Source organism: Pongo pygmaeus, chromosome 11 (genome assembly GCF_028885625.2).
Source record: "Pongo pygmaeus isolate AG05252 chromosome 11, NHGRI_mPonPyg2-v2.0_pri, whole genome shotgun sequence".
Classification (NCBI taxonomy): Eukaryota; Metazoa; Chordata; class Mammalia; order Primates; family Hominidae; genus Pongo; species Pongo pygmaeus.
The window spans coordinates 17,527,494-17,544,405 of NC_072384.2; the positions used below are offsets into that span (position 1 = coordinate 17,527,494).

At 41.4% G+C, this 16,912-nt stretch overlaps 1 protein-coding gene across 3 annotated transcripts in view; it reads left to right on the top strand.

Annotated features, from left to right (window-relative positions):
• The first annotated feature begins 7,901 nt into the window (after nucleotides 1–7,901).
• The window catches only part of MAP3K2 (mitogen-activated protein kinase kinase kinase 2), an 86,794-nt gene continuing 77,783 nt past the window's right edge, over nucleotides 7,902–16,912 (top strand). Inside the window, exons 1-2 of one of the 3 annotated variants that reach the window (XM_063647332.1) lie at nucleotides 7,902–8,034; nucleotides 9,908–9,977. The gene's annotated coding sequence lies outside the window, so the exon portion shown is untranslated. Of the gene's footprint in view, nucleotides 8,035–8,066; nucleotides 8,342–9,907; nucleotides 9,978–16,912 lie in introns of those variants that run through there. The other 2 variants (XM_054477164.2, XM_063647333.1) reach the window with 2 other exon arrangements.

The following is a 16,912-nucleotide window of genomic DNA, read 5'->3' on the forward strand; positions in this document are numbered from 1 at the left end:
GAGCTGAGATGACACTACTGCACTCCAGCCTGGGTGACAAAGTGACACCCTGTCTCAAAAAAAAAAAAAAAAAAAGAAAGAAAAAAGAAACTACTTATGCCATGGGAAGTGAAAACAGTAAGATACAAAATTGCATGTATAGGACAGATCACAACTATTAATACCTAAGAACGATTTAAAAACGTATCTAAAAATAAAAAAATACCAGCACAACAAAGATTTATGAATAGAGAAAAAATTGAATAGAAACAGAATTATAGAAGGAATGAGCTTTTTCTTTTCCTCCTGTTTTCCATATTTTCTATTATAAATATGCATAACAATGGAAAATATATAACAAACATAATGTTAAAGTAAGAAGTTAATGTACTAGCAACTGGTGGATAAAAGAATTAGAGCTGATCAAGATCACAGAGAATTCAAGACAACTGTCTGTTAGAAATCTTGTCATATTGCCTCTTTCCACACTTAGAAAACTTTGTGGGCATTCCACACAGCAGAAATCCCAGAAATAACTTTTGTTTGGCTGTGGCAGCACTGTGAACTTTTAAAAATCAGATTTACTAATGTTTTGCTTCTTGTAACAGTGAAGTGGCCCTGGGGATAATCATAATAGATTTGTGGAAGTTCACTTACATATGGGGTAGGCCCTACAGTCCCCTCTGGTCCCCCAAGTCTTGCCTCTCCATGAGCTTCTCAGGGCCAACACAGTTGGCTGCTAGGCAACAACCATCCATCTCTCAGCTCCCTTGTAAACTAATCCGGCTTCTGCTTAGATATAGCCAGGCAGTGTGCCCAGCCCCAGGTGGACCTCGTGTGGGCTGAACCCATCACGGTGATCCTGACTTCTATGCAAGCATAGCCATGTGACCCAACTCCAGCCAACAAGATACTATTAGCAGTCAGTTCAGCTACCAGGGACAGTCATTTACATCTCCCATGAGAAACTACACAGCCCTGTGGTCCAGATTAGGGAGGGGATTCTGCTCTCAGAGCCACCATTCCTGTGTATGGCCCCATGTCCTGCCTCTCCAAGATGGCCTTGCAAGTACTCCAGTGTGGGAGGAAGGGATGAGGAAAGAAGTAAAAGCAGTAGTCTCTTAAGAAAGGGACTCTCAGTGAAGGTCCCTGGATGGACACACTTCAGTTGACTTCCCTTTTGCCATTACTTAGTCACCTGGTCACATCTAGATGCAAGGGATGCTAGGGAATGAACTCTTTATTATGAGAGTCCTATATGCTCAGATAAAATTTGATTACAATGGGAAGAGGAGAATGAATTTGGGGGCACAATTAGCAGACATTGCTGCAAAAACAAAATGGGTAGTCTGCTGGGAGGCTGATGGGAAATACTATCTTTTTTTTTTTTTTTGAGACAGAGTTTCACTCTTGTTGCCCAGGCTAGAGTGCAATGGCATGATCTCGGCTCACTGCAACATCCGCCTCCCAGATTCAAGCAATTCTCCTACCTCAGCCTCCTAAGTAGCTGGGATTACAGGCATATGCCACCATGCCCGGCCAATTTTTCACATTTTTAGTAGAGATGGGGTTTCTCCATATTGGTCTGGCTGGTCTTGAACTCCTGACCTCAGGTGATCCACCTGCCTCGGCCTCCCAAAGTGTTGGGATTACAGGCGTGAGCCACTGCACCTGGCCCTGGAAATACTATCCTTAATGAAAAGAGAATGCTTAGCACACCTAGTGCCAGATACTGGTCTCTAACACCATTCTCCAACAAAAGAAACCAGGGCCCTTTGGAAAAATGGCTGATTCTAGACTGGGACAGGAAATATTCAAAATGATCTTGGAGCGCTGGCAGTGCCAGAAAGCAAAGAAGTGCTGAAAAAGGAAAAAAGAAAAATCATAATGAGGGGTGTCAAAGGGACACAGGAGACAAATCAAACAGCTCCCAATAGCCAAACCCAGAATAATTAGAGCAACAAAATAAGTAATGTAGTATTAGAGTATAACCCAGAGCATAAGTTATATACCTGCAAGTCTATATTAATATAAATAAAAGATTACATAAGTAAACAGGGGAGAAGAGACAAATCTCACATGCAGAAGAGTTCCTAGTAATTTATGCAGATACTTCACACACAAGGAGGTGGAGCATAGCTCCCCACTCCTTAGGTGTGGGCTGAGCATAGTGACTTCCTTGCAAAGAGTATAGTATGGAAAGAGGTGAATAAAGAGTAGCTTTATGGGGGAGAAACCTGACAAACACTATCTCAGGCAGGTGATCAAGCCCAACACCAAGTCATAAATCATACTGACAGTATATACCTGCTATGGTTTGAATATGTCCCCCAAAGGTCATGTTTTGGAAACTTGATCCCCAATGCCAACAGTGTTAGGAGGTAGGACCTTTAAGAGATGTTTAGTTATGAGCCGTCATGAATGGATTAATGTCATTATCTAGGGAATGGGCACCTTATAAAAGGATGAGTTTGACTCTTCTTGCTCTTTCTCTCATCTTCTCTTTGCCCTTCCCCCACAGGATGACACAGCAAGAAGGTTCTTGTGCCAGATGTCGGCCCCTCAATCTTGGACTTCCCAGCCTTCAGAATTGTGAGAAATAAATTTCTGTTCATTACACATTATCCAGTCACAAAATGGACTAAGACAATGGACTACCTTTGATAGGATGTGATAAAGATGGCACTTTACTTCAGTGGTCTCCTTCCCCAGAACCCATAACCTCAGTGTCATCATGAGAAAAACATTACATGATTCACAATTGAAGAATATTCTACCAAACACCTAACCAGTATTCCTTAGCACAAGGCCATCAAAAACAAGGGAACTCATAGCCAAGAGAAGCCTAAGGAGACATGATGACTAAGCATAGTGTGGGCTCCTGGAACAGAAAAAGGGCATTAGGAAAAAACTGAGGACATCTGAATAAAGTATGGACTTCAGTTAATGACAATGCATCAATATTGGTTCACTAGTTATGACGAATGTACTATACTAATACAAGTTCGTAATAATAGGTGTAATAATAGGTGTATTAGTCTGTTCTCACGCTGCTATAAAGAACTACCTGAGACTGGGTAATTTATGAAGAAAAGAGGTTTAACTGACTCACAGTTACACAGGCTGTACAGAAAGCAAGGCTGGGAGGCCTCAGGAAACTTAAATCATGGTGGAAAGTGAGGGGGAAGCAGGCACATCTTACCATGGCAGAGCAGGAGAGAGAAACATCAAAGGGGGAAGTGCTACACACTTTTAAACAACCAGATGTCGTGAGAATTCACTTGCTATCACAAGAACAGCAAGGGGGAAATCTACCCCCATGAGCCAATCACCTCCACCAAGGCCCCTCCTCCAACACTGGGAATTACAGTTTGACATGAGATTGGGTGGCCATGCAAAGCCAAACCGTATCAGTAGGATAAAATGAATGCTGAATATGGGTATGGGAGAAGTCTCTGTACTATTGTCTCAGTTTTTCTGTAAATCTAAAACTGTTCTTGTAAACAAAAAATAAAATTCTAAGGCCCCCAACCACCTGAATAGACCCCTCCTCTTGGCCAAGGGCACTCCAATGTTAACCTGAAAAAACTAGTTCAGGCTGTGATGGAAAGGGGGAGCTGGACATGCCTCAGTCTACCCTCTTCCCTTGGAATTTCTGACAGAACAGACTCTTTAAGTCCAATAAGAAACGTGTACAATCTATTGTCTCTGAAGCCTGCTATCTGGAGGCTTCATCCACATGATAAAACCTTGGTCTCCACAACCCCTTACGGTAACCCAGACATTATCTTCTATTGATAGTAACTCTTTCAACCAATTGCCGATCAGAAAACCTTTGAATCCATCTATGACTTGGAAGCCCCCACTTCCAGTTGTCCTGACTTTCTGAACCAATGTACACCTTACATGTATTTCTTGATGCTTTATGTCTCCCTAAAATGTATAAAACCAAGCTGTAATCTGGCCACCTTGGGCACATGTTCTCAGGATCTCCTGAGGGCTGTATCACAGGCCGTGGTCACTCATACTTGGCTCAGAACAAATCTCTTCAAATATTTTATAGAGTTTGACTCTTTCATCAACATTCTAAAATAAAGAGTTTATTTTAAAAAAGAATGAGGGAAAGAAACAGAGGGATGGTTCCCCCTTCTTTACTGTGTGGGAGGTCATGTTTGGAGCTGAGGTGGCCATCTGTTGATTCTCAATATGCCTGTTCACAGCCCTAACCAACCTCGGATCCATCTACTGGATTTTTGTTATGTGACAAAATCAACCTCACTGTTTAAGCTGTTTTGGGCCAGGTGTCTTGTTCGTTGCAGTTGAATGCATCCCAACCAATAGTACTCGTATCATTTTCATGGCCACAGCTGTGGTTTAGACCTTTCGACTTTCATCTCCCTTCCCAGCAATTTGGCCTGCTCTAATATTCTTCCTTCCCAATCTCCTGGCAGCTCTCTTCCTTCTCTAGCTTCACCCCCTGACTGCATTTCTCTCAACACCCAGTGGCCAGCAACTCTTGCCATTCCTAGGCAGGGCATGTTCCCTCATACTTCCAAGCTTGGACACACTTGATTCCCTCTGCCTGGAATGCGTACTCCTCCATCCTTATTTCTTCCAGTAAATAACTACCCCCATTCAAGTTTCAGTTGCCAGCCATGGCACAATATGTGGCCAGCAAGATTCTAAGATGTCCCTGCAGATCCCTGACGGCTGGTGTACATAGCCTGTATAACCCTCAGTACTGTGAATATAATGGATTATACTATGATCAGGTTATGTTATGTGACACTGTTGATGTTAAGAATAGATTCTCAGTGGGCCTGATCTAATCATATGGACTCTTTAAAAGCTGGGTGCGGTGGCTCATGCCTGTAATCCCAGCACTTTGGGAGGCCAAGGTGGGCAAATCACGAGGTCAGGGGTTCGAGACCAGCCTGACCAACATGGTGAAAACGCATCTCTACTAAAAATACAAAACTTAGCTGGGCGTGGCGGCGGGTGCCTGTAATCCCAGCTACTCAGGAGGCTGAGGCAGGAGAATCACTTGAACCCGGGAGGTGGAGGTTGTAATGAGCCGAGATTGCGCCATTGCACTCCAGCCTGGGTGATAGAGTGGGACTCCGTCTCAAAAATAAATAAATAAATAAAAATAAAAGCAGAGAGTTTTCTCTGGCTGGTAGCAAAAGAGGAAGTTAGAGAGAGATCTGATGTAGGAGGATGTTTGGCACGCAAGAAGGTCTCTGTCGCTGGCTTTCAGGATGGAAGGGGTCATGTGGCAAGGAATGCAGGTGACCTCTAGGAACTGAAGGCAGGCCCAGGAAATGGGGATGTCAATCCTACAACCACAGGAAACTGAATTGTGCCCCAAAGAAGAATGAGCTTGGAAGATCTTTGCAAGGGCCTCTAGATAAGAAGTCAGCCCAGCTGATACCTTGATTTCAGCCTTGCAATATACCCTGAGTAGAGAACTCAGCCTTGCCCCTGTGCAAACTTCTAATCTGTATAACTGGGAGCTAAAAAACAGACACTGTTTTAAGTCACTAAGTCTGTGGCAGTTTGTTATGCAGCAACAGAAAAGGAACACACCACATCTCCTCTCTGAAGTCATCTCTCACTTCCCCAGGCACACCTGTGACATCTTCCTCTTGCTGCTGTGGTGCCTGATACACATCCCTCCCATGATGCAGGTCACAGTGTGTTATCATTATCCATTTACCTGTCTGCCTTCCTCACAGGATTCTGAGTTCCTGGGCAGTGGGGACTATATAATTTTATCACTGCAATCCCAGGCACAGAGTAGGAAGGCAAAAAAATATTCATTGAATGATGGTTTCATCAATAAAAAAATCCCAATATCACTAATTTGTAATCATATATACTAAAATAACCAAAGATGTCAGAGATTTAATATCTAAGCAAGAGGAAAAGTCACCAATATAAAAGGAAAATGGCGAAAGAGAAAGAATAGCTACTGTAACTACACGCATGGGATGTTTCTGAGGAATCCAGAGGTGAATGAAGTCCCCAGGGGTGGTAAGTGAGGGAAGGGAGTGGAGAAATGAGCAGAACTATGAGGGGAAAAAATTTATCTCAAGATTACTTGGTAAACAAACACGTTTTTATTGAATGCCTGCTATGTGGTGACCCAGTAACTGTGGAGAACAATATAGATGTTTAAGATTTAAATACTATCCTCAGGCATTCTGAGACCCTCCTTTCTGTGGCATACAGGTCTTAGAATGTTAGATTCAAGAAGGTCTTAGATTCATGCATAAAAGTCCTCCATTTTTAAACAAATAGAAGCAAACTGATTTTCCACTGAGCTCTGTGTTTCTGAGGTGCACATCCTTGTTCCTGTGACTTTGACAGCTCTGTTAATGGGTCTGTAATAAAAATTCCTGGAAGAAACCCGGAGACATTTTGACATTACACAACAGTTTCTCCCTCAGTCTCTGCCCCACAAGTGCCAGCTCCCTTGACTCTCAGAGCCCAAGTTGGGGTAGCTCCTTACCTCTGGGCCGGGTGAGTTCCATTCCCATCTCTCTCATTTCAAATGCTCCAGTGGAAATGTGGTCTGGAACATGCATGAAAGGGGTGGATCCAGAATGTACCAAGAAACCAAGTAGAAGCTGAACAGGGAAGAATGGTACAGGAAGTTGTAAGGGGTATTTAAGGAAAGGAGAAGAGATGGGGCGGAAAGATGCTTTCTGGATCAAAGTAGGGTGAAAACCTCGGGATGCAGGTTAGTCACACCACGGAGGGCCTCACCGCTAGTCTGATTAATTTGCATTTTATCCTGTGGGAGATGAGGAGCGAAGGAAAGGGTTTTAGACTCTAGCTTTGGGGGTGGGGTGTCAACTCATGTCTCTGGGCTTAAGTTTCCACATCTGTTAAGCTGCAGAAGTAATACTTGCTGGGTCAACCAATGTACACAACCATTGTCATAACCAAGTATCGATGGTGATAAGAACTAAACAGAAAATACAAATAACACTTAGCCAGTCTCCAAGGGGGTGGTTTTTAGGTGGCAAGCCTGAAGTAATTTCTAAAGTCCCTCAGGAAAAAAATTCTGAAACTTGAGCCACAAATTAAGAGGCAGATGGCTTTTCTTCTCGCAAATGACCTGCCACACACTCAGACCGTCACTGTCTCTGCTAGCTCTGGTACCCTTCGGCCCTGTCCGCAGCCCACGTGGGAGACCTTTTCACGGGATCTACTTGGATGTCTGGGATCTGGCCACTACCGCAGGCTCGAGACAACCCAGGTGCGTAAGCGCTGCGCCCACGGAACAGCACAGGCTGCCCGGGGGCAGGGGCGGGGCCGAGGCCGGGGCGGAGCCAGGACTGGGAATCCCCGCGCCGTCCGGCCGGTGGGGGCCGGGGCGTGTGTGTGGGCGTGGCGGGCCTCTGCGCAGGCGCCGACCCACTCGCCTAGGCCGGGCGCGCGCCCGCGGCGGGTTCCGCTACCGCCGGGCGGAGGGGTGCGCGCGCACGAGCGAGCGGCCGTGACGTGCGCCGCGCTACGCCGGACGTCACGGGTCCGTGTGTAGTGGCGGCCGGGCTGCCTGCCCTTAGCGGCGGCGCCTGACGAGGGTGCCGCGGCCGCTGGGCGCAGCGTTCGGGGGTTGCACGGCCCGCGGCGGCGACGAAGACAACGACCAGGACGCTCGGCGCCCCTGTCCGCAGAGTCGTCACTCCCGCCTCTTCTCCGGTCTCTGGCGACGCGGGCCCGCGGCTTCCTCCTTTCCTGCCCAGTTCCCCGCGGGCCTCGGGGTTGCAGCGGCTAGAAGCGCCGAGGAGCGCCAGGAGGACCCGGCCGGCTGCGAGGATTCACGCGCCCGCCACCCCGCCCGGCCCGGGCTTCATGTGAAAGAGGGACGGGCCTGGCCCCAAGGCCCGCGCCCGACTCCTCGCGCGCCCCTCTGGCCCCCGGGGGCTCCGCGGCCGCCCCCGACCTGGGGCCGCGGTGACAGGCCGCGCTGGGGCGGAGGGGCGGGCTCGGCGGGGGCGGCCCCTCCTTGGGCCTGCGGCTCTCTACGTCCCTGCGGAGCAGCCGGTACGTGCGTGTGTGCGTGCGCGCGCGCGTGTGTGTGTTTGTGTGTGCGCGCGTGTGTGTGTGTGTCGGGGGCCGCGGGCTGGGCGCCGGGAGGGGGGCTGGCGGTGGCCTAAGCGCCGCTCCAGGGGCGGAGATTTCGCTGGGTGATTGCCTAGCTGCGGGAGGGCGGACCTTGGGCCCCCTGCATCCAGTCCTAAAGCCCAGGTCAGCGCGAAGTAGGCTGCTCGGCTGTGTTAGCTGTCAGACACGTACCCTGCAGAGATTTTAGAAGGAAGGTTGCAGCTGGTCTTGGGATGAAGCAGAAATGGTACATGCAGTAAGCGAAAAAGTGCTTGTCTTTGCACTGTCACAGTGTGGTAATCTTTTGATGTAAGGTTGTTTCCCCCTTTTCTCTTTACGGAATATTTAGGAAGCACTTAACGATGCTCTTGGTCTGCGCCCGGCAGTTGTCATGCATTATCTCTCTTCATCTTCCCAGCCCAATGAAGTGGGTACATTGCCTTATTTTACAGGTGAAAACTTGAGGCTCAGAGAGATTAAGGCATTTGTCCAAGGTCATGAAGCTAGTAATCCAGGAAGGCTTGGTTCGAATATGCAGATGTCTTTTTGTAAGACTGTATTTCTCGTTTACAGAAATACGTTTAGAAAATGAGACTAACTGGGCAGTTTCTTTAATGGGATAAATTCTAAACACATAGACAGATACAGTTTAGTTTTCCCTAACGTAAGCTCTTCAATATCTTTTGCCAAATCATTTTCTTGGCTTTAAAAAAAAATTTAAAAGATGCCTTCAGATACCTTTACTTTTTATGTACTAGTATTGGACAGAAAAAAATTATTTCTTACAAAAAATAAATACATTTGGTAAAACTGCATAGATCTTGAAAAATCACAAATTTGCTTTTGTAGTTTGACCTTGATGCCCAAAGGGAACTCACAGTTGGGTTATTCACTTGAGACTTCCTTGTTGCAAAATTTGTTGCTGGATTATGTGGCAATTTAGTGATTTGTTCGTTGTCTTATGCAATGTTTTTTAGTTCGATGTCAAATTTTAATGCGTAGAATATCGTAGAAAGTTTGATGGTGTGATTCTTTTTCATTTGTATGGAGTGCTACTAGTCAGTGTTTATAAGTTAACTGAAAATTCTCATTTTAGCATGAGTTTTGTATTTTTTTAAACTATGGTGAGAGGAAAAAATAAGGAGCCAGAGCTCTGTACTGAAAAAAAGTCGATACATTTCCTTTGAGTAATTGAAGCTCTATGCATAATTGCAAACGTTTAACAAATCTATTGATGCCTAGTTATACTACTATGTAATTTTCCTAGTGTATTATCAAGTTGAAGAAAATTTGTGGTCTTGCAGTCTCTGTGGAGAAAAGGTGAAATTACAAAGTTAACATGTGGATGGTTTACAGATTGATCTGTTGTTTGGTTAAAATATAAACATGTTGAATCTTATTGAATTATGTTGTATATGATATCATTATAGAATGGTTATCCATGTGCCTGTTTTGAGAAACTAGCTGTTAAAGGCTTATCTTAAATAATTGGATTGCATTAGACACTGAGTCTTTTAAGCAGTGTTTTAGGTGGAGCTTTTGTTTCTAGTTTACTTTGTTGGTACCAAAGGGTTAAACTAATAGGTGCTGTATTAAAATAAAGTCATGTTTGATACTCTGCATTTCCTACAGCGTTGGTTTCAGGTTGATTTTCTCTTTCCCTATAGAATTGGAGCTATTTCCCCCCACCTCCCACTTTTTATTATCAAACAATTTCAAGCATACAGAAAATTTGGTAACAGTAAACCACTTGTATCATGACCCTCTAGAGTAAACATTTTTTGGTATCTTGCCATATTTGCTTTATCTATAGGTACATGTACAGGCATACCTTAAGAGAGATTGTGGCTTTCTTTCCAGACCACTGCAATAAAGGAAAAGAAGTGAGTCACATAAACTTTTTAGTTTCACGGTGCATATAAAGTTATGTTTGCAATATACTGTAGTCTATTGTGTGCAATGGCATTATGTCTAAAAAAAGTATATACCTTAATTAAAAAATTATTTATTGCTAAAAATTTCTAAAGAACATTTGAGCCTTTAGGGAATTGTAATCTTTTTGCTGGTGGAGGGTCTTGCCTCCATGTTGATGGCTGCTGACTAGTAAGGATGGTTGATAAGGGGTGGTTGTTGAAGTTTGGGATGGCTGAGGCAATTTCTTAAAGTAAGACATTAGTGAAGTTTGCCGCATCGATGGACTCTTCCTTTCATGAAAGATTTCACTCTGGCATGTGATACTATTTGATAACATTTTACTCAACATAGAACATTTTTCAAAATTGGAGTCAGTCCTTTCAAACGCTTTATCAACTAATTGCTTATCACCTATCATCTAAGTTGCTTATCGTTGCTTTATCAAGTAAGTTTTTGTAATCTAAGTCCTTTGTTGCTACTTCAATAATATTTACATCATCTTCACTAGGAGTAGATTCCATCTCAAGAAGCCACTTTCTGTCTAGATGTAATGGGGTCACGCTTATAATCCCAGCAGTTTGGGAGGCTGAGGCAGGAGGATTGCTTGTGCCAAGGAATTCAAGAACAGCGTTGGCAACATGGCAAAACCCCATTAAAAAAAATATAGAAGTTAGCTGGTTGTGGTGATTTGGGAAGCTGAAGCAGGAAGATTGCTTGAGCTGGGGAGGGGAGGTCAGGGCTGCAGTGAGCTGTGGCAGTGCACACCAGCCTGGGCAACGGAGCAAGACCCTGTCTTAAAAAAAAAAAAAACAAAAAAAAAACAAGGCCACTGTTTCCTCATCCATAAGAAGCAACTTTTCATCTGTTCAAGTTTTAGCTCCGCTTCTAATTGTAGTTCTCTTGCTGTTTCCGTCACATCTACAGTTACTTCCTCCACTGAAGTCTTGAACCCCTCAAAGTCATCCATGAGGGCTGGAATCAGCTTCTTCCAAATTCCTGTTAATGTTGATATTTTGACCTCCTCCCATGAATCATCAGTGTTCTTAATGGCATCTAGAATGATGAATCTTTTCCAGAAGGTTTTCAATTTACTTTGCTCAGATCTATCAGAAGAATCTGATCACTGTCTATGGTAGTTATAGCCTTACAAAATGTATTTCGTTTGTTTTTCTTTTTTTAGTTTCACAGTGCATATAAAGTTATGTTTACAATATACTGTAGTCTGTTAAGTGTGCAATTACAGTCTAAAAAAGCTATATATATATATAAGCTATTATATATAATATATAAGCTATTATATATAATGTATATAAGCTATTATATAATGTATATAAGCTATTATATATAATGTATATAAGCTATTATATATAATATATAAGCTATTATATATAATATATAAGCTATTATATATAATATATATAAGCTATTATAGATAATATATATAATATATATAAGCTATTATAGATAATATATATAATGTATATAAGCTATTATAGATAATATATATAATATATATGTTATATATATAAGGTATATATATATATATCTTAATTAAAAATTATTTGTTGCCCAAAAAATGCTAAAAGAACATCTGAGCCTGGCTCAGGCTAGCCTAATTTTTTATTTTTATTTCTATTTTTAGAGTTAGCATCTCAGTGTGTTGCTCAGGCTGGTTGCAAACTCTTTGCCTCAGATGGTCCTCCCACTTTGGCCTCCCAAAATGTTGAGATTAGAGGCATGAGCCACTGTCCTGGCTGTATTTCTTAAATTAAGAAATGCATCCAAGTTGGAAAAGTCAAAATACCCTATTCCCTGATGACATGATCTCTCTCATATTTAGAAAAACCTAAAGATGCCACCAAAAACCTCTTAAATTTGACAAATAATCCAGTAAAGTGTCAATACAAAATCAATGTACAAAAATGAGGAGCATTTCTATACACCAATAATGATCCAACTGAAAACTAAATCAAGAAAGCAATCTTCAAAAAAGAAAAAATCCACCTAGAAATGTATTTAACCAAGGCGGTAACAGATCTCTATAAGGAGAACTACAAAGCCCTGATGTAAGAAATTCTAGATGACACAGACAAACAGAGAAACATCCCATACTCGTTGATTGGAAGAATCAGTTTTGTCAAAGTGACCATACAACCTGATATGGGTTGTTTATTTGTCTCCTCCAAATCTCATGTTGAAATGCAATCCCCAGTGTTGGAAGTGGGGCCTGGTGGGAGGTGACTGGATCATGGGGGTGGGTCCCTGATGAATGGCTTAGCACCATCCTCTTGATGATGAGCAAGTTCATGTGAGATCTGGTTGTTTAAAAATGTGTGGCATCTCTCCACTCTCTCACTTGCTCCTGCTCTTGTCAAGTGATGTCCTTGCTCCCGCTTTGCCTTATGTCGTGAGACCTCACCAGAGGCCAAGCAGGTGCCAGCACCATGCTTGCAGTCCAGCTTGCTGAACCGTGAGCCAATTAAACCTCTCTTCTTTATAAATTACCCAGCCTGAGGTATTTCTTTAGAGCAATGCAAGAATGGCCTAATACACTACTCAAAGCAATCTACAGATTGAAGGCAACCCCTATCAAAATACCAGCATCCGCTGGGTAGAGTGGCTCATGCCTGTAATCCCAGCACTTGGGGAGGCCAAGGCAGGCGGATCACCTGAGGTCAGGAGTTCGAGACCAGCCTGACCAACATGGTGAAACCCTGTCTCTACTAAAAATACAAAAATTAGTGGGACGAGGTGGCGGTAGTCCCAGATACTTGGGAGGCTGAGGCAGGAGAACTGCTTGAACCCAAGAGATGGAGGCTGCAGTAAGCCAAGGTCGTGCTGCTGCACTTCATCCTGGGCAACAGAGTGAGTCAGTTTGTAAGAAAACACATTATTATCTGTGAAGCACAATGAAAAGTGAAATAAAACAAGGTATACCTCTACTGAAAGAAGAAAACTATCAAACTAGAATTCTAGATCCTGGAACTATATATTTCAAAAATAAAGGAGAAATAAACACTTTCATATATATATTTTTTTTAAAAAAACACCACTATGAAGCAGAATAAAATGAAGCTCAATAAAATGAGATATAGTTGCATATTATTTTCAGCTGAACTCTTTGAAACTAAGCTATGGACATTATGACATTTTACCCCTCAATATGTCACATGCATCCCCTAAAGTTAAGGACATTTTCTTACATAGCCAAAATACCATTATTGTTACTTTTCTTAGGTGCGATAATTCTTTAATATACTCTAATATATATCCATATTTACATCTCATTCATACTGAATTGTCATTTGTGGTTTGTACACCCATCCCCACCAAATCAGGATTTCATCAAAGTTTATTCATTGCATTTAGTTGTTAAGGCTTTTTGATCTCTTCTAGTCTACAGCAGTCTCACCTCTTACCCCCTTTAAAAATGACAATGATTTTTTTTTAAGAGATCAAGACAGTTGTCTTATAAAGTGACTCATATTCTCAATTTGTCAGATTTCCCCCCCCCATAGCATTGTTTAGCTTGTTCCTGTATTCCCCCTAAACCAGTTGTTAAGTGTAAACTAGATTTAAAGGGTCGATTAGTTTTAATTTCAACATTTTGGGCAAGAATACCTAATAAGTGATTTAATATATTTTATATGCCTCCCATTAGGAGACGTACACTGTGCAGTCCCATTATTTGTGATACTAAGTTTGATTGCTTGGTTGAGAGGAGTAAGGTGAGGTATATTTTTCTCACTGCAGTCTGCAAGTAATCTGTGGCATGATAAATTAGCACTGTAATGCTAGCCTGTTCTCCAGTGATCTTTTACTTAATAGTTGTGGTTTCTTTTGCTGATCCTTGTCAGGCTAACTTTTAAATTTCAGTGTTAATAAATGTTTGTTGGTCTATAGATGGAAACAAATCACAGGAATTAAAAAACATCCAGCTAGGTTAATCAGAATCTGATTTTGTTGATTTTAAAGATTTTAACAAAGAATTCAAAGTATCCTTTGTTATGAATTTTATAAGAAACCTGGCTTGAAAAAAATGGGAATAACTCAATGCTGGTCTTCTGTACTCTTAAGAAGTGCATTTAAATTTTTCTTAGACAACATCTACTGCACAAGAATAGCCCAGAAATACAATATAAAGGAAGGGTGGATCTACTAAAATACATTTTGAGAAAATTGTCTATTTTCTGATGTAATGGGAGGAGCACTGGATTGAGAGTCAGAAGATCATTCTTACCATTATATGAAGTTCAAGAATTATAAATTTTTGAGCTGGGCTGTGTGGTGCATGCCTCAGCTACTCAGGAGGTTGAGGCAGGAGAATCCCTTTAGCCCAGGAGTTGGAGGGCATCCTGGGCAACATAGCAAGACCCTGTATCAAAAATTAGGAAAAAAGAAGGATAAATAAATAGTGATTGCTTTAGTAAACATTTATGAGTGAAGAATGAATTTCTGATAATATGTTTGTTACATTTAGAAGCGAACTTCATTTTTATGAAGCCAGTTATAAGTAAATCAAATGTATGTAATACAAAATTGAACTTAAAAAACCTTTCCTCTTATTCTCAAAGTGTTGTGTGAGATGTATCTATATATCTATATCTACACACACTTAACAAGAAATGTTAAGTTTGTCTTTTGTCTTGGATATTCCTGGGATTTATTTGGAACATTGGTTGACTATATTTCTCTTGGTAGTTAATCACATAGTTGCTTTGTAATATCTCTTGTATTGTTGCCTTTATTGTTACTTAACTCTTAGGTTAAAGAGTTAAGATTAGGTCTTAACTCTTACTTTGTTGTTGTTTATACCTTGCCTTCCCAACTAATAGGAGGATAGAGATAGAATCTTTAGATTCCCTACTGTCACTAGCTTACTGGTTTTCTTACAAGTGGTCAACAATTATTTGTTTGAGATTCATAGTACCATAAATTTAAAAAGCACTATGAGGTTTATAAACTTTGGGATTTTTTCCATTTGTGTGGTTAGTCATTTAGTGTGAACTTTAATAGTTAATAATGACAAAAGAATAGTTTAATATATTTTATTGGTATTCTTTGGATCATTCTCAAATTAGGTCCCTTTATTGTCACTGAGAATGCTCCTAGAGCACTCTGTGCACACTTGCCTTTACCATTGTACTTGCCACATTGCACTATAATCATTGCTGTGTCCTTCAGTAGTAAGCTCATCAAGAACAGAGGCTGCGTTTTGTTGTTTGGTACTCCAGTACCTAGCACAGTGCAGACAGCAGGGATCTCCTTTTGCAGTGCTGTAAGATTACTTAAAAGGTGATGCCTCCCAAAATCCTTGATGATTTACAGAAGTTTTGGTTTGAATTTACTGGTTGAGTTTCCTTTGTTTCTTTTTTTCTCCCACGATACTGGTTTTACTTTAGTTAAATGTAATTTTCTGTGTTCTAGGCACTGATTTCAGTACTGCTTTTAAGATTTTAATTCATTTAATCCCTACAACAACCCAGTGGAATTAGTTACTGTTACTATATCCGTAGTGCAGATGAGGGAACTGAAGCACAGGGACAATAAGCAACTTGCTTAGGTTCACACATCTTGTCTGTGGTGGAGCTAGGACTTGAACTCAGGCAGCCTGGCTCTAGAATATGTGCTCCTAACATGCTGCTTTTCTTGCTTTATCAGGGCAATGAGAAAATTGGATTTGTAATATGTCTTTCATCAAGCAATATAAAAACATTCTTTGACATTTATATTATACTATATAATTCATTGAGTACCCGCTATGGACCAGAGTGGGGATGGTATTTCCAGAAGGCCTTGAAGAGTCGTCAACAGTTGAACTAAGTTAACAAACCTTATACGTTAACCGACTGTGCTTATAATGTGTATTGAAAAAAACTTTAAAATATAGAAAAGATAAAGAAAATAAAGGTAGTGAATAGCTAAGACTATGAGCTTGGGATTTAGACCTGAGTGTGAGTCTGAGCTCCACTCTCTAAGCCTCACTCCTCTGTAAAATTGGGGTATAGTGTCTAATTCATAGGGTTTTTAAATGAGGTTTAAGTGAGATAATATGTTTAGGACAATGCCTAGCATGTAATAAGTGTTCCAAAAACATTATCAGTTATTGTAAAAATCTCTCATAATCCACATAGATTCTATTTTGATGTACAAAGAAGCTCTCTTATTTAATGTGATAGGGAGGTAGTATTTATTAAATTTAAAAAAGTTATTAATATAAGGGGAATAAAAATGGTACAGTCTACCTTAAATGTTTATTTTGTTTAAGAAAACATAGAGGCCAGGCACCATGGCTTGTGCCTGTAATCCCAACCCTTTGGGAGGCCAAGGTGGGTGGGTCGCTGGAGCCCAGGAGTTTGAGACCAGCCTAGGCAACATGAGGAAACCCTGTCTCTCCAAAAAAAAAAAAAAACAAACCAACCACAAAACTAGCCAGACGTGATAGCACACACGCCGGTAATTCCAGCTACTCAAAAGCCTGAGGTGGGAGGATTGCTTGAGCCCAGGAGGTCGAGGCTACAGTGAGGAGTGATCATGGCCACTGCTTTCTAGTCTAGGTAACAGAGTGAGATCCCATCTCAAAAACAGAAAAACCCAGAAAACAAACAAACACAAAAACCATATAGATGTAAAGCAGTCTTGAGTATATGATCCATCTAGAGATGTATGATTTTTCCTCCTAGTCTTTTACAGTTGATTCACCTATACCTGATTTAACAGTTTTTTGTAACTAGCTGTTGAGTTTTTCTAAAATTCAGCTGCATTTTTATAGAATCAACTCTTCATATTTACAATTTTACTGATTTATGTAGTATTTAAACTGAATGTTATTTTATCATAACAAACTATATGTTATAAACTGTAAATTATAAATATAACTAATTCTCGGTAAGTTGATGGGAAC